Source organism: Crinia signifera, unplaced genomic scaffold (assembly GCF_055691185.1).
Source record: "Crinia signifera unplaced genomic scaffold, ASM5569118v1 HAP2_SCAFFOLD_111, whole genome shotgun sequence".
Lineage (NCBI taxonomy): Eukaryota > Metazoa > Chordata > Amphibia > Anura > Myobatrachidae > Crinia > Crinia signifera.
The window spans coordinates 273,418-299,185 of record NW_028142005.1 but is presented as its reverse complement, the minus strand read 5'-3'; the positions used below and the strand labels follow the sequence as shown (position 1 = coordinate 299,185).

The 25,768-nt window shown below is 41.2% G+C and overlaps 36 non-coding genes and 7 pseudogenes across 36 annotated transcripts; all 43 read right to left on the bottom strand.

Annotated features, from left to right (window-relative positions):
* Window positions 1-314: 314 nt before the first annotated feature.
* On the bottom strand, window positions 315-433 carry LOC146052242 (5S ribosomal RNA). Its single transcript, XR_014467259.1, has one exon. It is a non-coding gene; the product is annotated as a 5S ribosomal RNA (ribosomal RNA).
* Window positions 434-778: 345 nt separating this feature from the next.
* On the bottom strand, window positions 779-887 carry LOC146052729 (5S ribosomal RNA; annotated as a pseudogene).
* Window positions 888-1,232: 345 nt separating this feature from the next.
* Window positions 1,233-1,351, bottom strand: LOC146052388 (5S ribosomal RNA). The gene has a single exon (XR_014467391.1). It is a non-coding gene; the product is annotated as a 5S ribosomal RNA (ribosomal RNA).
* Window positions 1,352-1,696: 345 nt separating this feature from the next.
* LOC146052457 (5S ribosomal RNA) lies at window positions 1,697-1,815 on the bottom strand. Its single transcript, XR_014467453.1, has one exon. It is a non-coding gene; the product is annotated as a 5S ribosomal RNA (ribosomal RNA).
* A 345-nt stretch (window positions 1,816-2,160) lies between these two features.
* Window positions 2,161-2,279, bottom strand: LOC146052424 (5S ribosomal RNA). The gene has a single exon (XR_014467423.1). It is a non-coding gene; the product is annotated as a 5S ribosomal RNA (ribosomal RNA).
* A 345-nt stretch (window positions 2,280-2,624) lies between these two features.
* LOC146052333 (5S ribosomal RNA) lies at window positions 2,625-2,743 on the bottom strand. The gene has a single exon (XR_014467342.1). It is a non-coding gene; the product is annotated as a 5S ribosomal RNA (ribosomal RNA).
* A 345-nt stretch (window positions 2,744-3,088) lies between these two features.
* LOC146052422 (5S ribosomal RNA) lies at window positions 3,089-3,207 on the bottom strand. The gene has a single exon (XR_014467422.1). It is a non-coding gene; the product is annotated as a 5S ribosomal RNA (ribosomal RNA).
* A 346-nt stretch (window positions 3,208-3,553) lies between these two features.
* On the bottom strand, window positions 3,554-3,672 carry LOC146052685 (5S ribosomal RNA; annotated as a pseudogene).
* Window positions 3,673-4,017: 345 nt separating this feature from the next.
* LOC146052341 (5S ribosomal RNA) lies at window positions 4,018-4,136 on the bottom strand. Its single transcript, XR_014467349.1, has one exon. It is a non-coding gene; the product is annotated as a 5S ribosomal RNA (ribosomal RNA).
* Window positions 4,137-4,481: 345 nt separating this feature from the next.
* LOC146052528 (5S ribosomal RNA) lies at window positions 4,482-4,600 on the bottom strand. Its single transcript, XR_014467518.1, has one exon. It is a non-coding gene; the product is annotated as a 5S ribosomal RNA (ribosomal RNA).
* Window positions 4,601-4,945: 345 nt separating this feature from the next.
* Window positions 4,946-5,064, bottom strand: LOC146052637 (5S ribosomal RNA; annotated as a pseudogene).
* Window positions 5,065-5,409: 345 nt separating this feature from the next.
* On the bottom strand, window positions 5,410-5,528 carry LOC146052241 (5S ribosomal RNA). Its single transcript, XR_014467258.1, has one exon. It is a non-coding gene; the product is annotated as a 5S ribosomal RNA (ribosomal RNA).
* Window positions 5,529-5,873: 345 nt separating this feature from the next.
* Window positions 5,874-5,992, bottom strand: LOC146052508 (5S ribosomal RNA). The gene has a single exon (XR_014467500.1). It is a non-coding gene; the product is annotated as a 5S ribosomal RNA (ribosomal RNA).
* Window positions 5,993-6,337: 345 nt separating this feature from the next.
* LOC146052240 (5S ribosomal RNA) lies at window positions 6,338-6,456 on the bottom strand. Its single transcript, XR_014467257.1, has one exon. It is a non-coding gene; the product is annotated as a 5S ribosomal RNA (ribosomal RNA).
* Window positions 6,457-6,800: 344 nt separating this feature from the next.
* On the bottom strand, window positions 6,801-6,919 carry LOC146052632 (5S ribosomal RNA). The gene has a single exon (XR_014467612.1). It is a non-coding gene; the product is annotated as a 5S ribosomal RNA (ribosomal RNA).
* A 345-nt stretch (window positions 6,920-7,264) lies between these two features.
* On the bottom strand, window positions 7,265-7,383 carry LOC146052455 (5S ribosomal RNA). The gene has a single exon (XR_014467452.1). It is a non-coding gene; the product is annotated as a 5S ribosomal RNA (ribosomal RNA).
* A 345-nt stretch (window positions 7,384-7,728) lies between these two features.
* LOC146052433 (5S ribosomal RNA) lies at window positions 7,729-7,847 on the bottom strand. Its single transcript, XR_014467432.1, has one exon. It is a non-coding gene; the product is annotated as a 5S ribosomal RNA (ribosomal RNA).
* Window positions 7,848-8,193: 346 nt separating this feature from the next.
* Window positions 8,194-8,312, bottom strand: LOC146052317 (5S ribosomal RNA). Its single transcript, XR_014467327.1, has one exon. It is a non-coding gene; the product is annotated as a 5S ribosomal RNA (ribosomal RNA).
* Window positions 8,313-8,655: 343 nt separating this feature from the next.
* On the bottom strand, window positions 8,656-8,774 carry LOC146052497 (5S ribosomal RNA). Its single transcript, XR_014467490.1, has one exon. It is a non-coding gene; the product is annotated as a 5S ribosomal RNA (ribosomal RNA).
* Window positions 8,775-9,118: 344 nt separating this feature from the next.
* Window positions 9,119-9,237, bottom strand: LOC146052673 (5S ribosomal RNA). Its single transcript, XR_014467618.1, has one exon. It is a non-coding gene; the product is annotated as a 5S ribosomal RNA (ribosomal RNA).
* A 345-nt stretch (window positions 9,238-9,582) lies between these two features.
* On the bottom strand, window positions 9,583-9,701 carry LOC146052601 (5S ribosomal RNA). The gene has a single exon (XR_014467584.1). It is a non-coding gene; the product is annotated as a 5S ribosomal RNA (ribosomal RNA).
* Window positions 9,702-10,045: 344 nt separating this feature from the next.
* On the bottom strand, window positions 10,046-10,164 carry LOC146052416 (5S ribosomal RNA). The gene has a single exon (XR_014467416.1). It is a non-coding gene; the product is annotated as a 5S ribosomal RNA (ribosomal RNA).
* Window positions 10,165-10,509: 345 nt separating this feature from the next.
* On the bottom strand, window positions 10,510-10,628 carry LOC146052239 (5S ribosomal RNA). Its single transcript, XR_014467256.1, has one exon. It is a non-coding gene; the product is annotated as a 5S ribosomal RNA (ribosomal RNA).
* A 345-nt stretch (window positions 10,629-10,973) lies between these two features.
* LOC146052542 (5S ribosomal RNA) lies at window positions 10,974-11,092 on the bottom strand. The gene has a single exon (XR_014467531.1). It is a non-coding gene; the product is annotated as a 5S ribosomal RNA (ribosomal RNA).
* A 346-nt stretch (window positions 11,093-11,438) lies between these two features.
* On the bottom strand, window positions 11,439-11,557 carry LOC146052603 (5S ribosomal RNA). The gene has a single exon (XR_014467586.1). It is a non-coding gene; the product is annotated as a 5S ribosomal RNA (ribosomal RNA).
* A 345-nt stretch (window positions 11,558-11,902) lies between these two features.
* On the bottom strand, window positions 11,903-12,021 carry LOC146052703 (5S ribosomal RNA; annotated as a pseudogene).
* A 6,030-nt stretch (window positions 12,022-18,051) lies between these two features.
* LOC146052550 (5S ribosomal RNA) lies at window positions 18,052-18,170 on the bottom strand. Its single transcript, XR_014467538.1, has one exon. It is a non-coding gene; the product is annotated as a 5S ribosomal RNA (ribosomal RNA).
* Window positions 18,171-18,515: 345 nt separating this feature from the next.
* LOC146052331 (5S ribosomal RNA) lies at window positions 18,516-18,634 on the bottom strand. Its single transcript, XR_014467340.1, has one exon. It is a non-coding gene; the product is annotated as a 5S ribosomal RNA (ribosomal RNA).
* Window positions 18,635-18,979: 345 nt separating this feature from the next.
* Window positions 18,980-19,098, bottom strand: LOC146052700 (5S ribosomal RNA; annotated as a pseudogene).
* Window positions 19,099-19,443: 345 nt separating this feature from the next.
* Window positions 19,444-19,562, bottom strand: LOC146052237 (5S ribosomal RNA). The gene has a single exon (XR_014467254.1). It is a non-coding gene; the product is annotated as a 5S ribosomal RNA (ribosomal RNA).
* Window positions 19,563-19,906: 344 nt separating this feature from the next.
* LOC146052328 (5S ribosomal RNA) lies at window positions 19,907-20,025 on the bottom strand. The gene has a single exon (XR_014467337.1). It is a non-coding gene; the product is annotated as a 5S ribosomal RNA (ribosomal RNA).
* Window positions 20,026-20,370: 345 nt separating this feature from the next.
* Window positions 20,371-20,489, bottom strand: LOC146052541 (5S ribosomal RNA). Its single transcript, XR_014467530.1, has one exon. It is a non-coding gene; the product is annotated as a 5S ribosomal RNA (ribosomal RNA).
* A 346-nt stretch (window positions 20,490-20,835) lies between these two features.
* Window positions 20,836-20,954, bottom strand: LOC146052369 (5S ribosomal RNA). The gene has a single exon (XR_014467373.1). It is a non-coding gene; the product is annotated as a 5S ribosomal RNA (ribosomal RNA).
* A 345-nt stretch (window positions 20,955-21,299) lies between these two features.
* Window positions 21,300-21,418, bottom strand: LOC146052698 (5S ribosomal RNA; annotated as a pseudogene).
* Window positions 21,419-21,763: 345 nt separating this feature from the next.
* Window positions 21,764-21,882, bottom strand: LOC146052236 (5S ribosomal RNA). Its single transcript, XR_014467253.1, has one exon. It is a non-coding gene; the product is annotated as a 5S ribosomal RNA (ribosomal RNA).
* A 345-nt stretch (window positions 21,883-22,227) lies between these two features.
* On the bottom strand, window positions 22,228-22,346 carry LOC146052387 (5S ribosomal RNA). The gene has a single exon (XR_014467390.1). It is a non-coding gene; the product is annotated as a 5S ribosomal RNA (ribosomal RNA).
* A 346-nt stretch (window positions 22,347-22,692) lies between these two features.
* Window positions 22,693-22,811, bottom strand: LOC146052234 (5S ribosomal RNA). The gene has a single exon (XR_014467252.1). It is a non-coding gene; the product is annotated as a 5S ribosomal RNA (ribosomal RNA).
* A 345-nt stretch (window positions 22,812-23,156) lies between these two features.
* Window positions 23,157-23,275, bottom strand: LOC146052233 (5S ribosomal RNA). Its single transcript, XR_014467251.1, has one exon. It is a non-coding gene; the product is annotated as a 5S ribosomal RNA (ribosomal RNA).
* A 345-nt stretch (window positions 23,276-23,620) lies between these two features.
* On the bottom strand, window positions 23,621-23,739 carry LOC146052344 (5S ribosomal RNA). The gene has a single exon (XR_014467352.1). It is a non-coding gene; the product is annotated as a 5S ribosomal RNA (ribosomal RNA).
* A 345-nt stretch (window positions 23,740-24,084) lies between these two features.
* Window positions 24,085-24,203, bottom strand: LOC146052232 (5S ribosomal RNA). Its single transcript, XR_014467250.1, has one exon. It is a non-coding gene; the product is annotated as a 5S ribosomal RNA (ribosomal RNA).
* A 345-nt stretch (window positions 24,204-24,548) lies between these two features.
* LOC146052411 (5S ribosomal RNA) lies at window positions 24,549-24,667 on the bottom strand. Its single transcript, XR_014467412.1, has one exon. It is a non-coding gene; the product is annotated as a 5S ribosomal RNA (ribosomal RNA).
* Window positions 24,668-25,013: 346 nt separating this feature from the next.
* Window positions 25,014-25,132, bottom strand: LOC146052718 (5S ribosomal RNA; annotated as a pseudogene).
* Window positions 25,133-25,477: 345 nt separating this feature from the next.
* Window positions 25,478-25,596, bottom strand: LOC146052506 (5S ribosomal RNA). The gene has a single exon (XR_014467498.1). It is a non-coding gene; the product is annotated as a 5S ribosomal RNA (ribosomal RNA).
* Window positions 25,597-25,768: the final 172 nt, after the last annotated feature.

The window sequence follows — 25,768 nt, the reverse complement described above, 5'->3', positions numbered from 1 at the left end:
TCTATCACCAGGTAAGCTAATACAAAAGTTTCCTAACTGTATTGGCTTACTGAAAAAAAATCATGTGTTGGTAATGTAAAAAGACCTACAGGACATGATATTAGCAGGGAGTCTTAAATTAAACTACTAAAGAGGCCCAACACTGTTTAGCTGCCAAAAGCAGTTGGAATTGGGCCTAAACAGTGTGGTAAGTCTTTAGGTGATGGCTATTGTGTCTGTTTGACCTCTTCCAAATGTCTGTACTGGCAATAAAAAGAAAAAGTTTCCAATTTAAATAGCTAGAGAATAAAAACAATTTGCCTGTAATGTGAAAAAACCTACAGCACCTGGTGTTCCCATGTGGTCTCCCACCCAAGTACTAACCAGGCCCAACACTGCTTAGCTTCCAAGATCAGACGAGATTGGGCCTATCCAATGTGGTATGGCTGTAGGTGAGATACATGCACTTTTTTGCCCTCTTCTACTTCTATCACCAGGTAAGCTAATAAAAAAGTTTCCTAACTGTATTGGCTTACTGAAAAAAATCATGTGTTGGTAATGTAAAACGACCTACAGGACATGACATTAGCAGGGGGTCTTAAATTAAACTACTAAAGAGGATCAACACTGTTTAGCTGCCAAAAGCAGTTGGAATTGGGCCTAAACAGTGTGGTAAGTCTTTAGGTGATGGCTATTGTGTCTGTTTGACCACTTCCAAATGTCTGTACTGGCAATAAAAAGAAAAAGTTTCAAATTTAAATATCTAAAGAATAAAAACAATTTGCCAGTAATGTGAAAAAACCTACAGCACCTGGTGTTCCCATGTGGTCTCCCACCCAAGTACTATCCAGGCCCAACACTGCTTTGCTTCCAAGATCAGGCCTATCCAATGTGGTATGGCTGTAGGTGAGATACAGGTACTTTTTTGCCCCCTTCTACTTCTATCACAAGGTAAGCTAATACAAAAGTTTCCTAACTGTATTGGCTTACTAAAAAAAATCATGTGTTGGTAATGTAAAAAGACCTACAGGACATGATATTAGCAGGGGGTCTTAAATTAAACTACTAAAGAGGCTCAACACTGTTTAGCTGCCAAAAGCAGTTGGAATTGGGCCTAAACAGTGTGGTAAGTCTTTAGGTGATGGCTATTGTGTCTGTTTGAACTCTTCCAAATGTCTGTGCTGGCAATAAAAAGAAAAAGTTTCCAATCTAAATAGCTAGAGAATAAAAACAATTTGCCAGTAATGTGAAAAAACCTACAGCACCTGGTGTTCCCATGTGGTCTCCCACCCAAGTACTAACCAGGCCCAACACTGCTTAACTTCCAAGATCAGACGAGGTTGGGCCTATCCAATGTGGTATGGCTGTAGGTGAGATACAAGCACTTTTTTGCCCTCTTCTACTTCTATCACCAGGTAAGCTAATAAAAAAGTTTCCTAACTGTATTGGCTTACTGAAAAAAATCATGTGTTGGTAATGTAAAACGACCTACAGGACATGATATTAGCAGGGGGTCTTAAATTAAACTACTAAAGAGGATCAACACTGTTTAGCTGCCAAAAGCAGATGGAATTGGGCCTAAACAGTGTGGTAAGTCTTTAGGTGATGGCTATTGTGTCTGTTTGACCTCTTCCAAATGCCTGTACTGGCAATAAAAAGAAAAAGTTTCCAATTTAAATAGCTAGAGAATAAAAACAATTTGCCTGTAATGTGAAAAAACCTACAGCACCTGGTGTTCCCATGTGGTCTCCCACCCAAGTACTAACCAGGCCCAACACTGCTTAGCTTCCAAGAACAGACGAGATTGGGCCTATCCAATGTGGTATGGCTGTAGGTGAAATACAGGCACTTTTTAGCCCTCTTCTACTTCTATCACCAGGTAAGCTAATAAAAAAGTTTCCTAACTGTATTGGCTTACTGAAAAAAATCATGTGTTGGTAATGTAAAAAGACCTACAGGACATGATATTAGCAGGGAGTCTTAAATTAAACTACTAAAGAGGCTCAACACTGTTTAGCTGCCAAAAGCAGTTGGAATTGGGCCTAAACAGTGTGGTAAGTCTTTAGGTGATGGCTATTGTGTCTGTTTGACCTCTTCCAAATGTCTGTACTGGCAATAAAAAGAAAAAGTTTCCAATTTAAATAGCTAGAGAATAAAAACAATTTGCCTGTAATGTGAAAAAACCTACAGCACCTGGTGTTCCCATGTGGTCTCCCACCCAAGTACTAACCAGGCCCAACACTGCTTAGCTTCCAAGATCAGACGAGATTGGGCCTATCCAATGTGGTATGGCTGTAGTTGAGATACAGGCACTTTTTTGCCCTCTTCTACTTCTATCACCAGGTAAGCTAATAAAAAAGTTTCCTAACTGTATTGGCTTACTGAAAAAAATCATGTGTTGGTAATGTAAAAAGACCTACAGGACATGATATTAGCAGGGGGTCTTAAATTAAACTACTAAAGAGGCTCAACACTGTTTAGCTGCCAAAAGCAGTTGGAATAGGGCCTAAACAGTTTGGTAAGTCTTTAGGTGATGGCTATTGTGTCTGTTTGACCTCTTTCAAATGTCTGTGCTGGCAATAAAAAGATAAAGTTTCCTATTTAAATAGCTAGAGAATAAAAACAATTTGCCAGTAATGTGAAAAAACCTACAGCACCTGGTGTTCCCATGTGGTCTCCCACCCAAGTACTAACCAGGCCCAACACTGCTTAGCTTCCAAGATCAGACGAGATTGGGCCTATCCAATGTGGTATGGCTGTAGGCGAGTTAAAGGCACTTTTTTGCCCTCTTCTACTTCTATCACCAGGTAAGCTAATACAAAAGTTTCCTAACTGTATTGGCTTACTGAAAAAAATCATGTGTTGGTAATGTAAAAAGACCTACAGGACATGATATTAGCAGGGGGTCTTAAATTAAACTACTAAAGAGGCTCAACACTGTTTAGCTGCCAAAAGCAGTTGGAATTGGGCCTAAACAGTGTGGTAAGTCTTTAGGTGATGGCTATTGTGTCTGTTTGACCTCTTCCAAATGTCTGTACTGGCAATAAAAAGAAAAAGTTTCCAATTTAAATAGCTAGAGAATAAAAACAATTTGCCTGTAATGTGAAAAAACCTACAGCACCTGGTGTTCCCATGTGGTCTCCCACCCAAGTACTAACCAGGCCCAACACTGCTTAGCTTCCAAGATCAGACGAGATTGGGCCTATCCAATGTGGTATGGCTGTAGTTGAGATACATGCACTTTTTTGCCCTCTTCTACTTCTATCACCAGGTAAGCTAATAAAAAAGTTTCCTAACTGTATTGGCTTACTGAAAAAAATCATGTGTTGGTAATGTAAAAAGACCTACAGGACATGATATTAGCAGGGAGTCTTAAATTAAACTACTAAAGAGGCCCAACACTGTTTAGCTGCCAAAAGCAGTTGGAATTGGGCCTAAACAGTGTGGTAAGTCTTTAGGTGATGGCTATTGTGTCTGTTTGACCTCTTCCAAATGTCTGTACTGGCAATAAAAATAAAAAGTTTCCAATTTAAATAGCTAGAGAATAAAAAAATATTTGCCTGTAATGTGAAAAAACCGACAGCACCTGGTGTTCCCATGTGGTTTCCCACCAAAGTACTAACTAGGCCCAACACTGCTTAGCTTCCAAGTTCAGACGAGATTGGGCCTATCCAATGTGGTATGGCTGTAGTTGAGATACAGGCACTTTTTTGCCCTCTTCTACTTCTATCACCAGGTAAGCTAATAAAAAAGTTTCCTAACTGTATTGGCTTACTGAAAAAAATCATGTGTTGGTAATGTAAATAGACCTACAGGACATGATATTAGCAGGGGGTCTTAAATTAAACTACTAAAGAGGCTCAACACTGTTTAGCTGCCAAAAGCAGTTGGAATTGGGCCTAAACAGTGTGGTAAGTCTTTAGGTGATGGCTATTGTGTCTGTTTGACCTCTTCCAAATGTCTGTACTGGCAATAAAAAGAAAAAGTTTCCAATTTAAATAGCTAGAGAATAAAAACAATTTGCCTGTAATGTGAAAAAACCTACAGCACCTGGCGTTCCCATGTGGTCTCCCACCCAAGTACTAACCAGGCCCAACACTGCTTAGCTTCCAAGATCAGACGAGATTGGGCCTATCCAATGTGGTATGGCTGTAGGTGAGATACATGCACTTTTTTGCCCTCTTCTACTTCTATCACCAGGTAAGCTAATAAAAAAGTTTCCTAACTGTATTGGCTTACTGAAAAAAATCATGTGTTGGTAATGTAAAACGACCTACAGGACATGATATTAGCAGGGGGTCTTAAATTAAACTACTAAAGAGGATCAACACTGTTTAGCTGCCAAAAGCAGTTGGAATTGGGCCTAAACAGTGTGGTAAGTCTTTAGGTGATGGCTATTGTGTCTGTTTGACCTCTTCCAAATGTCTGTACTGGCAATAAAAAGAAAAAGTTTCCAATTTAAATAGCTAGAGAATAAAAACAATTTGCCAGTGATGTGAAAAAACCTACAGCACCTGGTGTACCCATGTGGTCTCCCACCCAAGTACTAACCAGGCCCAACACTGCTTAGCTTCCAAGATCAGACGAGATTGGGCCTATCCAATGTGGTATGGCTGTAGGTGAGTTAAATTCACTTTTTTGCCCTCTTCTACTTCTATCACCAGGTAAGCTAATAAAAAAGTTTCCTAACTGTATTGGCTTACTGAAAAAAATCATGTGTTGGTAATGTAAAAAGACCTACAGGACATGATATTAGCAGGGGGTATTAAATTAAACTACTAAAGAGGCTCAACACTGTTTAGCTGCCAAAAGCAGTTGGAATTGGGCCTAAACAGTGTGGTAAGTCTTTAGGTGATGGCTATTGTGTCTGTTTGACCTCTTCCAAATGTCTGTACTGGCAATAAAAAGAAAAAGTTCCCAATTTAAATAGCTAGAGAATAAAAACAATTTGCCAGTAATGTGAAAAAACCTACAGCACCTGGTGTTCCCATGTGGTCTCCCACCCAAGTACTAACTAGGCCCAAAACTGCTTAGCTTCCAAGATCAGACGAGATTGGGCCTATCCAATGTGGTATGGCTGTAGGTGAAATACAGGCACTTTTTTGCCCTCTTCTACTTCTATCACCAGGTAAGCTAATACAAAAGTTCCCTAACTGTATTGGCTTACGGAAAAAAATCATGTGTTGGTAATGTAAAAAGACCTACAGGACATGATATTAGCAGGGGGTCTTAAATTAAACTACAAAAGAGGCTCAACACTGTTTAGCTGCCAAAAGCAGTTGGAATTGAGCCTAAACAGTGTGGTAAGTCTTTAGCTGATGGCTATTGTGTCTGTTTGACCTCTTCCAAATGTCTGTGCTGGCAATAAAATGAAAAAGTTTCCAATATAAATAGCTATAGAATAAAAACAATTTGCCAGTGATGTGAAAAAACCTACAGCACCTGGTGTTCCCATGTGGTCTCCCACCCAAGTACTAACCAGGCCCAACACTGCTTAGCTTCCAAGATCAGACGAGATTGGGCCTATCCAATGTGGTATGGCTGTAGGTGAGTTATATTCACTTTTTTGCCCTCTTCTACTTCTATCACCAGGTAAGCTAATAAAAAAGTTTCCTAACTGTATTGGCTTACTGAAAAAAATCATGTGTTGGTAATGTAAAAAGACCTACAGGACATGATATTAGCAGGGGGTCTTAAATTAAACTACTAAAGAGGCTCAACACTGTTTAGCTGCCAAAAGTAGTTGGAATTGGGCCTAAACAGTGTGGTAAGTCTTTAGGAGATGGCTATTGTGTCTGTTTGACCTCTTCCAAATGTCTGTACTGGCAATAAAAAGAAAAAGTTTCCAATTTAAATAGCTAGAGAATAAAAACAATTTGCCTGTAATGTGAAAAAACCTACAGCACCTGGTGTTCCCATGTGGTCTCCCACCCAAGTACTAACCAGGCCCAACACTGCTTAGCTTCCAAGATCAGACAAGATTGGGCCTATCCAATGTGGTATGGCTGTAGGTGAGATACAGGCACTTTTTTGCCCTCTTCTACTTCTATCACCAGGTAAGCTAATAAAAAAGTTTCCTAACTGTATTGGCTTACTGAAAAAAATCATGTGTTGGTAATGTAAAAAGACCTACAGGACATGATATTAGCAGGGGGTCTTAAATTAAACTACAAAAGAGGCTCAACACTGTTTAACTGCCAAAAGCAGTTGGAATTGAGCCTAAACAGTGTGGTAAGTCTTTAGCTGATGGCTATTGTGTCTGTTTGACCTCTTCCAAATGTCTGTGCTGGCAATAAAATGAAAAAGTTTCCAATATAAATAGCTAGAGAATAAAAATAATTTGCCAGTAATGTGAAAAAACCTACAGCACCTGGTGTTCCCATGTGGTCTCCCACCCAAGTACTAACCAGGCCCAACACTGCTTAGCTTCCAAGATCAGACGAGATTGGGCCTATCCAATGTGGTATGGCTGTAGGTGAGTTAAATTCACTTTTTTGCCCTCTTCTACTTCTATCACCAGGTAAGCTAATACAAAAGTTTCCTAACTGTATTGGCTTACTGAAAAAAATCATGTGTTGGTAATGTAAAAAGACCTACAGGACATGATATTAGCAGGGGGTCTTAAATTAAACTACTAAAGAGGCTCAACACTGTTAAGCTGCCAAAAGCAGTTGGAATTGGGCCTAAACAGTGTGGTAAGTCTTTAGGTGATGGCTATTGTGTCTGTTTGACCTCTTCCAAATGTCTGTACTGGCAATAAAAAGAAAAAGTTTCCAATTTAAATAGCTAGAGAAAAAAACAATTTGCCTGTAATGTGAAAAAACCTACAGCACCTGGTGTTCCCATGTGGTCTCCCACCCAAGTACTAACCAGGTCCAACACTGCTTAGCTTCCAAGATCAGACGAGATTGGGCCTATCCAATGTGTTATGGCTGTAGGTGAGATACAGGCACTTTTTTGCCCTCTTCTACTTCTATCACCAGGTAAGCTAATAAAAATGTTTCCTAACTGTATTGGCTTACTGAAAAAAATCATGTGTTGGTAATGTAAAACGACCTACAGGACATGATATTAGCAGGGGGTCTTAAATTAAACTACTAAAGAGGATCAACACTGTTTAGCTGCCAAAAGCAGTTGGAATTGGGCCTAAACAGTGTGGTAAGTCTTTAGGTGATGGCTATTGTGTCTGTTTGACCTCTCCCAAATGTCTGTACTGGCAATAAAAAGAAAAAGTTTCCAATTTAAATAGCTAGAGAATAAAAACAATTTGCCTGTAATGTGAAAAAACCTACAGCACCTGGTGTTCCCATGTGGTCTCCCACCCAAGTACTAACCAGGCCCAACACTGCTTAGCTTCCAAGAACAGACGAGATTGGGCCTATCCAATGTGGTATGGCTGTAGGTGAAATACAGGCACTTTTTTGCCCTCTTCTACTTCTATCACCAGGTAAGCTAATAAAAAAGTTTCCTAACTGTATTGGCTTACTGAAAAAAATCATGTGTTGGTAATGTAAAAAGACCTACAGGACATGATATTAGCAGGGGGTCTTAAATTAAACTACTAAAGAGGCTCAACACTGTTTAGCTGCCAAAAGCAGTTGGAATTGGGCCTAAACAGTGTGGTAAGTCTTTATGTGATGGCTATTGTGTCTGTTTGACCTCTTCCAAATGTCTGTACTGGCAATAAAAAGAAAAAGTTTCCAATTTAAATAGCTAGAGAATAAAAACAATTTGCCTGTAATGTGAAAAACCCTACAGCACCTGGTGTTCCCATGTGGTCTCCCACCCAAGTACTAACCAGGCCCAACACTGCTTAGCTTCCAAGATCAGACGAGATTGGGCCTATCCAATGTGGTATGGCTGTAGGTGAGATACAGGCACTTTTTTGCCCTCTTCTACTTCTATCACCAGGTAAGCTAATAAAAAAGTTTCCTAACTGTATTGGCTTACTGAAAAAAAATCATGTGTTGGTAATGTAAAAAGACCTACAGGACATGATATTAGCAGGGGGTCTTAAATTAAACTACTAAAGAGGCTCAACACTGTTTAGCTGCCAAAAGCAGTTGGAATTGGGCCTAAACAGTGTGGTAAGTCTTTAGGTGATGGCTATTGTGTCTGTTTGACCTCTTCCAAATGTCTGTGCTGGCAATAAAAAGAAAAAGTTTCCAATTTAAATAGCTAGAGAATAAAAACAATTTGCCAGTAATGTGAAAAAACCTACAGCACCTGGTGTTCCCATGTGGTCTCCCACCAAAGTACTAACCAGGCCCAACACTGCTTAGCTTCCAAGATCAGACGAGATTGGGCCTATCCAATGTGGTATGGCTGTAGGTGAGTTAAACCACTTTTTTGCCCTCTTCTACTTCTATTACCAGGTAAGCTAATACAAAAGTTTCCTAACTGTATTGGCTTACTGAAAAAAATCATGTGTTGGTAATGTAAAAAGACCTACAGGACATGATATTAGCAGGGGGTCTTAAATTAAACTACAAAAGAGGCTCAACACTGTTTAGCTGCCAAAAGCAGTTGGAATTGAGCCTAAACATTGTGGTAAGTCTTTAGGTGATGGCTATTGTGTCTGTTTGACCTCTTCCAAATGTCTGTGCTGGCAATAAAATGAAAAAGTTTCCAATATAAATAGTAGAGAATTTAAACAATTTGCCAGTAATGTGAAAAAAACTACAGCACCTGGTGTTCCCATGTGGTCTCCCACCCAAGTACTAACCAGGCCCAACACTGCTTAGCTTCCAAGATCAGACGAGATTGGGCCTATCCAATGTGGTATGGCTGTAGGCGAGTTAAATTCACTTTTTTGCCCTCTTCTACTTCTATCACCAGGTAAGCTAATACAAAAGTTTCCTAACTGTATTGGCTTACTGAAAAAAATCATGTGTTGGTAATGTAAAAAGACCTACAGGACATGATATTAGCAGGGGGTCTTAAATTAAACTACTAAAGAGGCTCAACACTGTTAAGCTGCCAAAAGCAGTTGGAATTGGGCCTAAACATTGTGGTAAGTCTTTAGGTGATGGCTATTGTGTCTGTTTGACCTCTTCCAAATGTCTGTACTGGCAATAAAAAGAAAAAGTTTCCAATTTAAATAGCTAGAGAAAAAAACAATTTGCCTGTAATGTGAAAAAACCTACAGCACCTGGTGTTCCCATGTGGTCTCCCACCCAAGTACTAACCAGGCCCAACACTGCTTAGCTTCCAAGATCAGACGAGATTGGGCCTATCCAGTGTGGTATGGCTGTAGGTGAGATACAGGCACTTTTTTGCCCTCTTCTACTTCTATCACCAGGTAAGCTAATAAAAAAGTTTCCTAACTGTATTGGCTTACTGAAAAAAATCATGTGTTGGTAATGTAAAAAGACCTACAGGACATGATATTAGCAGGGGGTCTTAAATTAAACTACTAAAGAGGCTCAACACTGTTTAGCTGCCAAAAGCAGTTGGAATTGGGCCTAAACAGTGTGGTAAGTCTTTAGGTGATGGCTATTGTGTCTGTTTGACCTCTTCCAAATGTCTGTACTGGCAATAAAAAGAAAAAGTTTCCAATTTAAATAGCTAGAGAATAAAAACAATTTGCCAGTAATGTGAAAAAACCTACAGCACCTGGTGTTCCCATGTGGTCTCCCACCCAAGTTCTAACCAGGCCCAACACTGCTTAGCTTCCAAGATCAGACGAGATTGGGCCTATCCAATGTGGTATGGCTGTAGGTGAGTTAAAAGCACTTTTTTGCCCTCTTCTACTTCTATCACCAGGTAAGCTAATACAAACGTTTCCTAACTGTATTGGCTTACTGAAAAAAATCATGTGTTGGTAATGTAAAAAGACCTACAGGACATGATATTAGCAGGGGGTCTTAAATTAAACTACAAAAGAGGCTCAACACTGTTAAGCTGCCAAAAGCAGTTGGAATTGGGCCTAAACATTGTGGTAAGTCTTTAGGTGATGGCTATTGTGTCTGTTTGACCTCTTCCAAATGTCTGTACTGGCAATAAAAAGAAAAAGTTTCCAATTTAAATAGCTAGAGAAAAAAACAATTTGCCTGTAATGTGAAAAAACCTACAGCACCTGGTGTTCCCATGTGGTCTCCCACCCAAGTAATAACCAGGCCCAACACTGCTTAGCTTCCAAGATCAGACGAGATTGGGCCTATCCAGTGTGGTATGGCTGTAGGTGAGATACAGGCACTTTTTTGCCCTCTTCTACTTCTATCACCAGGTAAGCTAATAAAAAAGTTTCCTAACTGTATTGGCTTACTGAAAAAAATCATGTGTTGGTAATGTAAAAAGACCTACAGGACATGATATTAGCAGGGGGTCTTAAATTAAACTACTAAAGAGGCTCAACACTGTTTAGCTGCCAAAAGCAGTTGGAATTGGGCCTAAACAGTGTGGTAAGTCTTTAGGTGATGGCTATTGTGTCTGTTTGACCTCTTCCAAATGTCTGTACTGGCAATAAAAAGAAAAAGTTTCCAATTTAAATAGCTAGAAAATAAAAACAATTTTCCAGTAATGTGAAAAAACCTACAGCACCTGGTGTTCCCATGTGGTCTCCCACCCAAGTACTAACCAGGCCCAACACTGCTTAGCTTCCAAGATCAGACGAGATTGGGCCTATCCAATGTGGTATGGCTGTAGGTGAGTTAAAAGCACTTTTTTGCCCTCTTCTACTTCTATCACCAGGTAAGCTAATACAAACGTTTCCTAACTGTATTGGCTTACTGAAAAAAATCATGTGTTGGTAATGTAAAAAGACCTACAGGACATGATATTAGCAGGGGGTCTTAAATTAAACTACAAAAGAGGCTCAACACTGTTTAGCTGCCAAAAGCAGTTGGAATTGAGCCTAAACAGTGTGGTAAGTCTTTAGGTGATGGCTATTGTGTCTGTTTGACCTCTTCCAAATGTCTGTGCTGGCAATAAAAAGAAAAAGTTTCCAATTTAAATAGCTAGAGAATAAAAACAATTTGCCAGTAATGTGAAAAAACCTACAGCACCTGGTGTTCCCAGGTGGTCTCCCACCCAAGTACTAACCAGGCCCAACACTGCTTAGCTTCCAAGATCAGACGAAATTAGGCCTATCCAATGTGGTATGGCTGTAGGTGAGATACAGGCACTTTTTTGCCCTCTTCTACTTTTATCACCAGGTAAGCTAATAAAAAAGTTTCCTAACTGTATTGGCTTACTTAAAAAAAATCATGTGTTGGTAATGTAAAAAGACCTACAGGACATGATATTAGCAGGGGGTCTTAAATTAAACTACTAAACAGGCTCAACACTGTTTAGCTGCCAAAAGCAGTTGGAATTGGGCCTAAACAGTGTGGTAAGTCTTTAGGTGAAGTCTATTGTGTCTTTTTGACCTCTTCCAAATGTCTGTACTGGCAATAAAAAGAAAAAATTTCCAATTTAAATAGCTAGAGAATAAAAACAATTTGCCTGTGATGTGAAAAAACCTACAGCACCTGGTGTTCTCATGTGGTCTCCCACCCAAGTACTAACCAGGCTCAACACTGCTTAGCTTCCAAGATCAGACGAGATTGGGCCTATCCAATGTGGTATGGCTGTAGATGATATACAGGCACTTTTTTGCCCTCTTCTACTTCTATCACCAGGTAAGCTAATAAAAAGGTTTCCTAACTGTATTGGCTTACTGAAAAAAATCATGTGTTGGTAATGTAAAAAGACCTACAGGACATGATATTAGCAGGGGGTCTTAAATTAAACTACTAAAGAGGCTCAACACTGTTTAGCTGCCAAAAGCAGTTGGAATTGGGCCTAAACAGTGTGGTAAGTCTTTAGGTGATGGCTATTGTGTCTGTTTGACCTCTTCCAAATGTCTGTACTGGCAATAAAAAGAAAAAGTTCCCAATTTAAATAGCTAGAGAATAAAAACAATTTGCCAGTAATGTGAAAAAACCTACAGCACCTGGTGTTCCCATGTGGTCTCCCACCAAAGTACTAACCAGGCCCAAAACTGCTTAGCTTCCAAGATAAGACGAGATTGGGCCTATCCAATGTGGTATGGCTGTAGGTGAGTTAAAAGCACTTTTTTGCCCTCTTCTACTTCTATCACCAGGTAAGCTAATACAAACGTTTCCTAACTGTATTGGCTTACTGAAAAAAATCATGTGTTGGTAATGTAAAAAGACCTACAGGACATGATATTAGCAGGGGGTCTTAAATTAAACTACAAAAGAGGCTCAACACTGTTAAGCTGCCAAAAGCAGTTGGAATTGGGCCTAAACATTGTGGTAAGTCTTTAGGTGATGGCTATTGTGTCTTTTTGACCTCTTCCAAATGTCTGTACTGGCAATAAAAAGAAAAAGTTTCCAATTTTTTTTTTTAATTAAGTCTTTATTTGTGGTTTTAATTTACATAATTAACACAGAAAAGGCTAACATAGCCGTACTTATCTCACACTTATACATTTCAAATTCATATAGAAGCGTAAGCACAAAAGAATAAGTACAGAAGAATATTACATAACGCATATTATCAATACATATATACTCAACATAAACCCCCCCACCCCCCGATCCCCACATATACCCCCCGACCTGGCTGGTCCTTTCTAATACTTCAATCAATTTTTCCTTTTCCCTTACCTCCTTATTGACTACTATTAATTCTACGTCTGTGTCAACCCCTCTGGGCTACCCCAACCCTCCAGTTTATTATTATTTCTTCTTCCATTCGCTATCTCAACTTCCTTACTTTCTACTTCCCATTCCTCCCCTTTACTCTTCTCTCCTTCTTTGCTTTGCTGAGAACCGATTTCAGACGAATATTTACTAGATGACATAATGCCCTTGCTTCTTTCCTTCATTGCATTATTGGAGGTAGCAGCGGGACATCAACAACTCAACACCAACCCCCAAAAAAAAAAAAAAAAAAAAAAAAAAAAGAAAAAACCCTAGAAGTGCAATTAGTGTAACATTTACTTGCAAGTCGAACCCACAGATAGCTAAAGCGAACAGAAACGGGACTGTGGGCACCTCTCCTATAAGGACTTGCTTCTTGGTGCAATTTCCATTTGTGAAAACCCCCTATCCTATGGTTTGCTATATATCCCCCCCCCCCTCCCCTGTGAACCCCGTGTTTTACCTTACTCCTATGTGGACTCTCTTGGATTATATGTGACTCTTGTTAGTTAAGCGGAGAAATTGAGTCGATTATCACCACTTGATATTCCCACAATGTGACCCCCTATAGTTAGTTGGTAATTATTACCAACCTTTACCCCCTTTACCCACGATGCTACCCCAAATGCCGAGTATTGATGTCCCTTATACTACACTTTTATTCACCATTATTCCGGGCAGTTATTTTAAACATCCTAGATTGTCTCCACCTCCCCCAAATTTTCCCATATTTGGGCAATGCCCCTCTGGATGCATAAACAAATCTTTCATGCTCACACGTACTATTGACCAGATTCACCCATTCAATAATATTTGGGCCCGAGGAGGCCATCCATTGCCTGGCTATTATAACTTTCGCGATTGCTGAGACGTTAACCACCAACTCCTTCCAGTCATAGTAAGAGGCGTCCTGTTCCCACACTCCCATTACCATGCTTCGTGCAGTAAGCGCCACCCTAGGAACTCCCACGGATTCCAGCTTATTCTCCACCCGCTCCCAAAACTCCTTGATAACCTTGCACTCCCAAAGGAGATGCCAGAATGAACCTATTTCCTCCCTGCATTTGGGACAAGTATCGTCATGTGTTCCTGCTATTCTTTTTAATTTAACCGGGGTCATATAACTTCTATGGAGGATATTAAATTGCACCTGCTGAATTCGAATTGATGTCGTTGCCCTCCCTGGTACCGCAAGTGCCCTCTCCCAGACTAGCTCCATCCCTTGCTGAAGGTCGGCTACCCACTTGTCCCTAAGAGCCAGCAATTCATCCTCCTGGGTATGCAGATTCAAGAAGCCGTATAGTTTGGACAATCTTTTCCCGCCACCACTCAGTTGTTTAATGAACTTTTTGCATGGGGAGTCAAGAATTTTCGAAGCAAGCGCGCCCCCCTCTTGCTGTAAAGCACTTCTAACCTGGAGGAACCTGAAAAACATATGTTTGGGAAGGTTATATTCCGCCTGGAGTTCCTCAAACGATTTAATGTTTCCATTCCTGAAGAATTGCTCAATCCTTGTCACCTGAAATTTCCCCCAAATCTCTATGCCCTGTTGCTTCCTCAGTTCCGACAATTCACTCAATGAAAAAATAGAAGTGTCGGGATCTACCCCCTCATATTTAATTAACTTGTGTACCCATCTCCAAATTTTAGCAGCTTGCATCAATAAAGGAGGAGGGTGGCCTCGCATCTCCATCGATAATAGCCACTGAAGTGGGCCCAAATCGACCTCAACACAACTAATTAGACCAGTTATCTCCACCGTGGCTTCGTCGTCCCGAACCCAAGCACAAAGATGGACCAGCTGTGCGGCGATATAGTAGGCTTTAAAATTCGGAACCGCTAGGCCACCCCTATCCCTATCTCTGCACAAGACATCCATTCTAATTCGAGGGCGCTTTTCATGCCAAATAAAGGATGATATAATACTATTAATTTTTTTAAAATAGTCATCCTTTATATATACTGGTGACTGTTGGAATACATAACTTAGCCTGGGTAATATCGACATTTTTATCAGGTTGACCCTACCAAGCTGAGAGAGGGGGAGTTTTAACCAACAGCGACATTTCACCTTGATATCATTTATGAGTGGCGTAAGATTGTCCCGAATATAATCCATTGGGGCCTCCGAAACCCACACACCCAGGTATCTGAACCTCTCAGTAGGGCGAAGAGGGATGCCCACCATTCCTCCTAGCCCATTATCCCCCACACTTAGCAAATGGGATTTCCCCCAATTGATTGTGAGACCCGAGAATTCCCCAAACTCCCTCATACTCTCGATGATTCTAGGGATGTCCTCCTCAGGGTTCGCTACTCCCACTAACAAGTCATCAGCGTACAAGGACACCATGTTCATGCCGTACCCTGATCCCAGTCTGTCACCTGCTAGTTGCTTTCTTAATATGCAGGCTAAGGGTTCGACTGCTGCAGCAAACAGGAGGGGAGAGAGGGGGCATCCCTGCCTAGTCCCCCGGAACAGGGGGAATAGCGGGGATGTAAATCCATTTATAGATAATCTAGCTTGAGGATTTTTGTACAATAATGAGATCCATCCTATGAAACGGTTCCCAAAGCCAAAGGTCCTTAAAACTGCCCACAAGTACTCCCATTCGATGGAATCAAAGGCTTTATTCGCATCAAATGATGCCACTGCCACTTTTGCCTTCTTACCCCTCGCTATTTGAATGTAAGAAAAGACCCTTCTCAGATTGATCATGGTAGACTTCCCAGCCATAAATCCCGTTTGATCAGGATGTACAATCTCTGTAATTACTCTACTCAATCGATTCACCAGAACCTTTGCAAAAATTTTAGCGTCTGTCGATATTAAGGAGATCGGCCGATACGAATCAATCTGAGAAGGGTCCTTCCCACTCTTCGGAATCATTATAATTGAAGCTTCTGACATGGAGGGGGGAATGTTCCCCTCTACCTCCATCTCTCCAAACAGGACCAACAGCTGAGGGCCTATTATTTTAGAAAAGCGTTGAAAGACTTCTCCTGGAAGGCCGTCTAAACCCGGGGCTTTATTTGTGGGCAACGAATTGATTGCCTCAATGATCTCAGCTAATTCAATGGGGGCTTCTAAGGATTCTCTTGAATCCCTTGATAACTTAGGCATATCGACCGATTCCAGATACTCCCCTATTATTTCCCTCTCCTTATTGATTTGGGATTTATAAACTTTACCCAGGTGATCCGCAAAGGCCAAGGCAATCTTGGGAGTCTCTGAGACTATCTCGCCCGATTCCAATGTTATTTGTGGTATAACATTAGAGGGGTGGTCTTGTTTTGCCAAGATTGCGAGCCATTTACCAGACCTATCTGCACTAGCATACCATTGGTGAGCCCCGTAACTCAATCTACGACAGGTAATATCTTGAAAATATTCAAGCCATTCTTTTTGAGCTTGCAACCAGGCGTCTTCATCCGACGCAAGGTTGGATTTTAAATATTTAGTCTCCAAATTACCCATTACTGTCTCCAGTTCATTTGCCTTTACTCTATGTTTTTTTTTTAGGAAGGCAATTTTCTTAATCATAATACCTCTAAAAAAGGCCTTAAAGGAGTCCCAAATAACTAACCCCGATGAGGACCCCCTGTTAATCTCAAAAAATTCCTGCATAGTGGCCTCCAGGTCTTCATGCTCTCCCATTTGTTCCAGCCAAAAGGGCTGCAGCTTCCAATATTTAAAACCCACCTCCCTGGCCAACCTGAGGATAGAATCGCGATCTTTAAAGTGAAGAATTTTCGCGATCAGGGTACGCGGCGGCCCTCCTGGTATAGGAGGACGGCCTGGGATGCGGTGGGCCCGTTCCACGGCAAACTGAGCAGAAAAAGCATTACTACCAAACATTTGTATAAGCCAGTTTTCAAGAAATTTTTCTGGCTCATTTCCCTCCGCCCTCTCCTCGAACCCAATGAAGCGGACGTTGTTCCGTCTGAGGCGCCCCTCCATATCGGATAATTTCAGACGAATGTCCGTGATCTGGCCTGACATTGTTTTAACCTGGGCATGTAGGGGTGTAACGGAATCCTCTAATGTCGAGACACGATTTTCTACTTCAGTTACCCTTTCACAAGTTTTTTGTACATCATTTCTCAGTAGTGCCATGTCTGATTGGACTTGATTTAGTTGGTCCCTGAGGCGTGTCTCACAATTATTCACCGCCTCTAACACTTGTGACAACGTAACTTCTGACGGTTGCTGAGAGCTGCTGCTCTTTACCGGGGTTGTCAGGGGAGTGCTGGGTTGTGAGCTAGGCCCAGCCTGGGACTGAGCTCTAGCAAATCTCTCCAAACGAGCTGCGGCTGTATTTTGGCCAGTTTTCCCCATGGTTGTGGTTGTAGTTAACTTCCACGCAGTATGACAGCCCTGCTCCCAGTTACAATTTTATTGGGCACACTACCACTTGCAGAGTAACACAGTATGATAACAGTCAGATAAAGTGTACTCACTGCTGATGTGCTTTCTCTTCTCCTTTCTCTCCTTTCTCTCCCTCCCCCTTCCTTCCTCTCCTCCGATATTTAAAAAGAGTTCACTGCGGCCAGGAGGACTTGGGTTCAGGCGTGAAGTTCCTTAATTGATCCTGAAGTAAGCCGATGCCCTTATAAACCTGTGTCTTGATTTCCAGCGCTGGCCACTGTCTCACACCCAGGGGCCAGCAGCTGCCCTGACACGTTATAGGACAGGTCTTTTTAATCTCCGCTGGTGTAACAGGCTTGGGTGCTGAGTCCAGGCGAATAATATATGTACTGTAGTAGTCTCTCCTCCACTGCCCCCTACCTGCTTCTCACGCAGGAGGTTGGGCCGGACAGGTCACAAATAGCTGAGGCTGCTCGCTTTGCCCCTCCACTCGGGCTCAGACTGCCACCCAGAGCCACAGGTGGCTGGCAGCAAATCAACCAGGCAGCACCACACGATCAGGCGGCTACTTCCAAAAAGTATGTACTTTAATTTGTGCCTGGGCAGCTTCTGCCACTCGTCAACCCAGGCACAGCCACGGTGTTTGCAGGGGTATGGAGCCGCTGGAGTCTGGTCAATGTAAGGAAGCAGCCGCTTCCACGTGCGGCACACTGCGTCCCCAGCAACGGCAACGGCGTCCCCGGCTGATGACGTCGGGACCACGGCGTGCATGAGTGAGTGAGCGCGTCCTGTCCCTCCTCATGCCGGCTGCCTGAATATGTGCTCCCTTCTCCCCTCGGGCTCACCTTCCCAGTTGTTGATCCCCGTTGTTTGAGACAGGTGCCTCGGTGGTGCTGAGCGCGGGGTATGTGAGCTCCCTTGCCGTCCAGTTCCACTTCTACTGAGCGGCGTGTGAGCGGTGTTCGGGTCCGAAGACTGGTGCTCTGACGCGACGGGAAAAAGTTTCCAATTTAAATAGCTAGAGAAAAAAACAATTTGCCTGTAATGTGAAAAAACCTACAGCACCTGGTGTTCCCATGTGGTCTCCCACCCAAGTACTAACCAGGCCCAACACTGCTTAGCTTCCAAGATCAGACGAGATTGGGCCTATCCAGTGTGGTATGGCTGTAGGTGAGATACAGGCACTTTTTTGCCCTCTTCTACTTCTATCACCAGGTAAGCTAATACAAAAGTTTCCTAACTGTATTGGCTTACTGAAAAAAATCATGTGTTGGTAATGTAAAAAGACCTACAGGACATGATATTAGCAGGGGGTCTTAAATTAAACTACTAAAGAGGCTCAACACTGTTTAGCTGCCAAAAGCAGTTGGAATTGGGCCTAAACAGTGTGGTAAGTCTTTAGGTGATGGCTATTGTGTCTGTTTGACCTCTTCCAAATGTCTGTACTGGCAATAAAAAGAAAAAGTTTCCAATTTAAATAGCTAGAGAATAAAAACAATTTTCCAGTAATGTGAAAAAACCTACAGCACCTGGTGTTCCCATGTGGTCTCCCACCCAAGTACTAACCAGGCCCAACACTGCTTAGCTTCCAAGATCAGACGAGATTGGGCCTATCCAATGTGGTATGGCTGTAGATGATATACAGGCACTTTTTTGCCCTCTTCTACTTCTATCACCAGGTAAGCTAATAAAAAGGTTTCCTAACTGTATTGGCTTACTGAAAAAAATCATGTGTTGGTAATGTAAAAAGACCTACAGGACATGATATTAGCAGGGGGTCTTAAATTAAACTACTAAAGAGGCTCAACACTGTTTAGCTGCCAAAAGCAGTTGGAATTGGGCCTAAACAGTGTGGTAAGTCTTTAGGTGATGGCTATTGTGTCTGTTTGACCTCTTCCAAATGTCTGTACTGGCAATAAAAAGAAAAAGTTCCCAATTTAAATAGCTAGAGAATAAAAACAATTTGCCAGTAATGTGAAAAAACCTACAGCACCTGGTGTTCCCATGTGGTCTCCCACCCAAGTACTAACCAGGCCCAAAACTGCTTAGCTTCCAAGATAAGACGAGATTGGGCCTATCCAATGTGGTATGGCTGTAGGTGAGATACAGGCACTTTTTTGCCCTCTTCTACTTCTATCACCAGGTAAGCTAATACAAAAGTTTCCTAACTGTATTGGCTTACGGAAAAAAATCATTTGTTGGTCATGTAAAAAGACCTACAGGACATGATATTAGCAGGGGGTCTTAAATTAAACTACAAAAGAGGCTCAACACTGTTTAGCTGCCAAAAGCAGTTGGAATTGAGCCTAAACAGTGTGGTAAGTCTTTAGCTGATGGCTATTGTGTCTGTTTGACCTCTTCCAAATGTCTGTGCTGGCAATAAAATGAAAAAGTTTCCAATATAAATAGCTAGAGAATAAAAACAATTTGCCAGTAATGTGAAAAAACCTACAGCACCTGGTGTTCCCATGTGGTCTCCCACCCAAGTACTAACCAGGCCCAACACTGCTTAGCTTCCAAGATCAGACGAGATTGGGCCTATCCAATGTGGTATGGCTGTAGGTGAGTTAAATTCACTTTTTTGCCCTCTTCTACTACTATCACCAGGTAAGCTAATACAAAAGTTTCCTAACTGTATTGGCTTACTGAAAAAAATCATGTGTTGGTAATGTAAAAAGACCTACAAGACATGATATTAGCAGGGGGTCTTAAATTAAACTACTAAAGAGGCTCAACACTGTTAAGCTGCCAAAAGCAGTTGGAATTGGGCCTAAACATTGTGGTAAGTCTTTAGGTGATGGCTATTGTGTCTGTTTGACCTCTTCCAAATGTCTGTACTGGCAATAAAAAGAAAAAGTTTCCAATTTAAATAGCTAGAGAAAAAAACAATTTGCCTGTAATGTGAAAAAACCTACAGCACCTGGTGTTCCCATGTGATCTCCCACCCAAGTACTAACCAGGCCCAACACTGCTTAGCTTCCAAGATCAGACGAGATTGGGCCTATCCAGTGTGGTATGGCTGTAGGTGAGATACAGGCACTTTTTTGCCCTCTTCTACTTCTATCACCAGGTAAGCTAATAAAAAAGTTTCCTAACTGTATTGGCTTACTGAAAAAAATCATGTGTTGGTAATGTAAAAAGACCTACAGGACATGATATTAGCAGGGGGTCTTAAATTAAACTACAAAAGAGGCTCAACACTGTTTAGCTGCCAAAAGCAGTTGGAATTGAGCCTAAACAGTGTGGTAAGTCTTTAGGTGATGGCTATTGTGTCTGTTTGACCTCTTCCAAATGTCTGTGCTGGCAATAAAAAGAAAAAGTTTCCAATTTAAATAGCTAGAGAATAAAAACAATTTGCCAGTAATGTGAAAAAACCTACAGCACCTGGTGTTCCCAGGTGGTCTCCCACCCAAGTACTAACCAGGCCCAACACTGCTTAGCTTCCAAGATCAGACGAAATTAGGCCTATCCAATGTGGTATGGCTGTAGGTGAGATACAGGCACTTTTTTGCCCTCTTCTACTTTTATCACCAGGTAAGCTAATAAAAAAGTTTCCTAACTGTATTGGCTTACTTAAAAAAAATCATGTGTTGGTAATGTAAAAAGACCTACAGGACATGATATTAGCAGGGGGTCTTAAATTAAACTACTAAACAGGCTCAACACTGTTTAGCTGCCAAAAGCAGTTGGAATTGGGCCTAAACAGTGTGGTAAGTCTTTAGGTGAAGTCTATTGTGTCTTTTTGACCTCTTCCAAATGTCTGTACTGGCAATAAAAAGAAAAAGTTTCCAATTTAAATAGCTAGAGAATAAAAACAATTTGCCTGTGATGTGAAAAAACCTACAGCACCTGGTGTTCTCATGTGGTCTCCCACCCAAGTACTAACCAGGCCCAACACTGCTTAGCTTCCAAGATCAGACGAGATTGGGCCTATCCAATGTGGTATGGCTGTAGATGATATACAGGCACTTTTTTGCCCTCTTCTACTTCTATCACCAGGTAAGCTAATAAAAAGGTTTCCTAACTGTATTGGCTTACTGAAAAAAATCATGTGTTGGTAATGTAAAAAGACCTACAGGACATGATATTAGCAGGGGGTCTTAAATTAAACTACTAAAGAGGCTCAACACTGTTTAGCTGCCAAAAGCAGTTGGAATTGGGCCTAAACAGTGTGGTAAGTCTTTAGGTGATGGCTATTGTGTCTGTTTGACCTCTTCCAAATGTCTGTACTGGCAATAAAAAGAAAAAGTTCCCAATTTAAATAGCTAGAGAATAAAAACAATTTGCCAGTAATGTGAAAAAACCTACAGCACCTGGTGTTCCCATGTGGTCTCCCACCCAAGTACTAACCAGGCCCAAAACTGCTTAGCTTCCAAGATAAGACGAGATTGGGCCTATCCAATGTGGTATGGCTGTAGGTGAGATACAGGCACTTTTTTGCCCTCTTCTACTTCTATCACAAGGTAAGCTAATACAAAAGTTTCCTAACTGTATTGGCTTACGGAAAAAAATCATTTGTTGGTCATGTAAAAAGACCTACAGGACATGATATTAGCAGGGGGTCTTAAATTAAACTACAAAAGAGGCTCAACACTGTTTAGCTGCCAAAAGCAGTTGGAATTGAGCCTAAACAGTGTGGTAAGTCTTTAGCTGATGGCTATTGTGTCTGTTTGACCTCTTCCAAATGTCTGTGCTGGCAATAAAATGAAAAAGTTTCCAATATAAATAGCTAGAGAATAAAAACAATTTGCCAGTAATGTGAAAAAACCTACAGCACCTGGTGTTCCCATGTGGTCTCCCACCCAAGTACTAACCAGGCCCAACACTGCTTAGCTTCCAAGATCAGACGAGATTGGGCCTATCCAATGTGGTATGGCTGTAGGTGAGTTAAATTCACTTTTTTGCCCTCTTCTACTTCTATCACCAGGTAAGCTAATACAAAAGTTTCCTAACTGTATTGGCTTACTGAAAAAAATCATGTGTTGGTAATGTAAAAAGACCTACAGGACATGATATTAGCAGGGGGTCTTAAATTAAACTACTAAAGAGGCTCAACACTGTTTAGCTGCCAAAAGCAGTTGGAATTGGGCCTAAACAGTGTGGTAAGTCTTTAGGTGATGGCTATTGTGTCTGTTTGAACTCTTCCAAATGTCTGTGCTGGCAATAAAAAGAAAAAGTTTCCAATCTAAATAGCTAGAGAATAAAAACAATTTGCCAGTAATGTGAAAAAACCTACAGCACCTGGTGTTCCCATGTGGTCTCCCACCCAAGTACTAACCAGGCCCAACACTGCTTAACTTCCAAGATCAGACGAGGTTGGGCCTATCCAATGTGGTATGGCTGTAGGTGAGATACAAGCACTTTTTTGCCCTCTTCTACTTCTATCACCAGGTAAGCTAATAAAAAAGTTTCCTAACTGTATTGGCTTACTTAAAAAAAATCATGTGTTGGTAATGTAAAAAGACCTACAGGACATGATATTAGCAGGGGGTCTTAAATTAAACTACTAAAGAGGCTCAACACTGTTTAGCTGCCAAAAGCAGTTGGAATTGGGCCTAAACAGTGTGGTAATTCTTTAGGTGATGGCTATTGTGTCTGTTTGACCTCTTCCAAATGTCTGTACTGGCAATAAAAAGAAAAAGTTTCCAATTTAAATAGCTAGAGAATAAAAACAATTTGCCTGTAATGTGAAAAAACCTACAGCACCTGGTGTTCCCATGTGGTCTCCCACCCAAGTACTAACCAGGCCCAACACTGCTTAGCTTCCAAGATCAGACGAGATTGGGCCTATCCAATGTGGTATGGCTGTAGGTGAGATACAGGCACTTTTTTGCCCTCTTCTACTTCTATCACCAGGTAAGCTGATAAAAAAGTTTCCTAACTGTATTGGCTTACTGAAAAAAATCATGTGTTGGTAATGTAAAAAGACCTACAGGACATGATATTAGCAGGGGGTCTTAAATTAAACTACTAAACAGGCTCAACACTGTTTAGCTGCCAAAAGCAGTTGGAATTGGGCCTAAACAGTGTGGTAAGTCTTTAGGTGATGGCTATTGTGTCTGTTTGACCTCTTCCAAATGTCTGTACTGGCAATAAAAAGAAAAAGTTTCCAATTTAAATAGCTAGAGAATAAAAACAATTTGCCTGTAATGTGAAAAAACCTACAGCACCTGGTGTTCCCATGTGGTCTCCCACCCAAGTACTAACCAGGCCCAACACTGCTTAGCTTCCAAGATCAGACGAGATTGGGCCTATCCAATGTGGTATGGCTGTAGGTGAGATACAGGCACTTTTTTGCCCTCTTCTACTTCTATCACCAGGTAAGCTAATAAAAAAGTTTCCTAACTGTATTGGCTTACTGAAAAAAATCATGTGTTGGTAATGTAAAAAGACCTACAGGACATGATATTAGCAGGGGGTCTTAAATTAAACTACTAAAGAGGCCCAACACTGTTTAGCTGCCAAAAGCAGTTGGAATTGGGCCTAAACAGTGTGGTAAGTCTTTAGGTGATGGCTATTGTGTCTGTTTGACCTCTTCCAAATGTCTGTGCTGGCAATAAAAAGAAAAAGTTTCCAATTTAAATAGCTAGAGAATAAAAACAATTTGCCAGTAATGTGAAAAAACCTACAGCACCTGGTGTTCCCATGTGGTCTCCCACCCAAGTACTAACCAGGCCCAACACTGCTTAGCTTCCAAGTTCAGACGAGATTGGGCCTATCCAATGTGGTATGGCTGTAGTTGAGATACAGGCACTTTTTTGCCCTCTTCTACTTCTATCACCAGGTAAGCTAATAAAAAAGTTTCCTAACTGTATTGGCTTACTGAGAAAAATCATGTGTTGGTAATGTAAAAAGACCTACAGGACATGATATTAGCAGGGGGTCTTAAATTAAACTACTAAAGAGGCTCAACACTGTTTAGCTGCCAAAAGCAGTTGGAATTGGGCCTAAACAGTTTGGTAAGTCTTTAGGTGATGGCTATTGTGTCTGTTTGACCTCTTCCAAATGTCTGTGCTGGCAATAAAAAGATAAAGTTTCCTATTTAAATAGCTAGAGAATAAAAACAATTTGCCAGTAATGTGAAAAAACCTACAGCACCTGGTGTTCCCATGTGGTCTCCCACCCAAGTACTAACCAGGCCCAACACTGCTTAGCTTCCAAGATCAGACGAGATTGGGCCTATCCAATGTGGTATGGCTGTAGGTGAGTTAAAGGCACTTTTTTGCCCTCTTCTACTTCTATCACCAGGTAAGCTAATACAAAAGTTTCCTAACTGTATTGGCTTACTGAAAAAAATCATGTGTTGGTAATGTAAAAAGACCTACAGGACATGATATTAGCAGGGGGTCTTAAATTAAACTACTAAAGAGGCTCAACACTGTTTAGCTGCCAAAAGCAGTTGGAATTGGGCCTAAACAGTGTGGTAAGTCTTTAGGTGATGGCTATTGTGTCTGTTTCACCTCTTCCAAATGTCTGTACTGGCAATAAAAAGAAAAAGTTTCCAATTTAAATAGCTAGAGAATAAAAACAATTTGCCTGTAATGTGAAAAAACCTACAGCACCTGGTGTTCCCATGTGGTCTCCCACCCAAGTACTAACCAGGCCCAACACTGCTTAGCTTCCAAGATCAGACGAGATTAGGCCTATCCAATGTGGTATGGCTGTAGGTGAGATACAGGCACTTTTTTGCCCTCTTCTACTTCTATCACCAGGTAAGCTAATAAAAAAGTTTCCTAACTGTATTGGCTTACTGAAAAAAATCATGTGTTGGTAATGTAAAAAGACCTACAGGACATGATATTAGCAGGGAGTCTTAAATTAAACTACTAAAGGGGACCAACACTGTTTAGCTGCCAAAAGCAGTTGGAATTGGGCCTAAACAGTGTGGTAAGTCTTTAGGTGATGGCTATTGTGTCTGTTTGACCTCTTCCAAATGTCTGTACTGGCAATAAAAATAAAAAGTTTCCAATTTAAATAGCTAGAGAATAAAAAAAAAATTGCCTGTAATGTGAAAAAACTGACAGCACCTGGTGTTCCCATGTGGTCTCCCACCAAAGTACTAACCAGGCCCAACACTGCTTAGCTTCCAAGTTCAGACGATATTGGGCCTATCCAATGTGGTATGGCTGTAGTTGAGATACAGGCACTTTTTTGCCCTCTTCTACTTCTATCACCAGGTAAGCTAATAAAAAAGTTTCCTAACTGTATTGGCTTACTGAAAAAAATCATGTGTTGGTAATGTAAAAAGACCTACAGGACATGATATTAGCAGGGGGTCTTAAATTAAACTACTAAAGAGGCTCAACACTGTTTAGCTGCCACAAGTAGTTGGAATTGGGCCTAAACAGTGTGGTAAGTCTTTAGGAGATGGCTATTGTGTCTGTTTGACCTCTTCCAAATGTCTGTACTGGCAATAAAAAGAAAAAGTTTCCAATTTAAATAGCTAGAGAATAAAAACAATTTGCCTGTAATGTGAAAAAACCTACAGCACCTGGTGTTCCCATGTGGTCTCCCACCCAAGTACTAACCAGGCCCAACACTGCTTAGCTTCCAAGATCAGACAAGATTGGGCCTATCCAATGTGGTATGGCTGTAGGTGAGATACAGGCACTTTTTTGCCCTCTTCTACTTCTATCACCAGGTAAGCTAATAAAAAAGTTTCCTAACTGTATTGGCTTACTGAAAAAAATCATGTGTTGGTAATGTAAAACGACCTACAGGACATGATATTAGCAGGGGGTCTTAAATTAAACTACTAAAGAGGATCAAC